Source organism: Arachis ipaensis, chromosome B10 (assembly GCF_059453495.1).
Source record: "Arachis ipaensis isolate K30076 ecotype BB chromosome B10, ASM5945349v1, whole genome shotgun sequence".
Lineage (NCBI taxonomy): Eukaryota > Viridiplantae > Streptophyta > Magnoliopsida > Fabales > Fabaceae > Arachis > Arachis ipaensis.
Genome location: NC_142435.1, coordinates 95,807,327 through 95,808,248, shown reverse-complemented (window position 1 = coordinate 95,808,248; position 922 = coordinate 95,807,327). Strand labels below are relative to the sequence as shown.

At 41.4% G+C, this 922-nt stretch overlaps 1 non-coding gene across 1 annotated transcript; it reads left to right on the top strand.

The window, feature by feature from the left end:
* Positions 1–468: 468 nt before the first annotated feature.
* LOC148580954 (small nucleolar RNA R71) lies at positions 469–576 on the top strand. The gene has a single exon (XR_015895851.1). It is a non-coding gene; the product is annotated as a small nucleolar RNA R71 (small nucleolar RNA).
* The last annotated feature ends 346 nt before the right edge of the window (positions 577–922 follow it).

Below are 922 nucleotides of genomic sequence, written 5' to 3'. Positions count from 1 at the left end.
TTGTTGGGGCTTTTGATCCTTCCATGAGAAATTTGGATGATTTCTCCATGTTGAGTTATAGGTGTTTCCATAAGGTTCACCTAAGTAATTTACCTCTGCTATTGCAGGGTTCTCAGGATCATAAGCTTCTTCTTCAGGAGAAGCCTCTTGAGTACTGTTGGATGCAGCTTGCATTCCATGCAGACTCTGAGAGATCATATTGACTTGCTGAGTCAATATTTTATTCTGAGCCAATATGGCATTCAGAGTATCAACTTCAAGAACTCCCTTCTTCATAGGCGTCCCATTACTCACAGGATTCCTTTCAGAAGTGTACATGAACTGGTTATTAGCAACCATGTCAATGAGTTCTTGAGCTTCTGCAGGCGTTTTCTTTAGGTGAATGGATCCACCTGCAGAAGTGTCCAGTGACATCTTTGATAGCTCAGATAAACCATCATAGAATATATCCAGGATGGTCCATTCTGAAAGCATGTCAGAAGGACACTTTTTGGTCAACTGTTTGTATCTTTCCCAAGCTTCATAGAGGGATTCACCTTCTTTCTGTCTGAAGGTTTGAACATCAGCTCTAAGCTTGCTCAGCTTTTGAGGAGGAAAGTACTTGGCTAAGAAAGCCGTGACCAGCTTATCCCAAGAGTTCAGGCTGTCTTTGGGTTGAGAATCCAACCATAATCTAGCTCTGTCTCTTACAGCAAAAGGGAAAAGCATGAGCCTGTAGACTTCAGGATCTACTCCATTAGTCTTAACAGTATCACATATCTACAAGAATTCAGTTAAGAACTGAAAAGGATCTTCAGATGGAAGTCCATGAAACTTGCAGTTCTGCTGCATCAGAGAAACTAATTGAGGTTTCAGCTCAAAGTTGTTTGCTCCAATGGCAGGAATGGAGATGCTTCTTCCATGTAAATTGGAATTTGGTGCA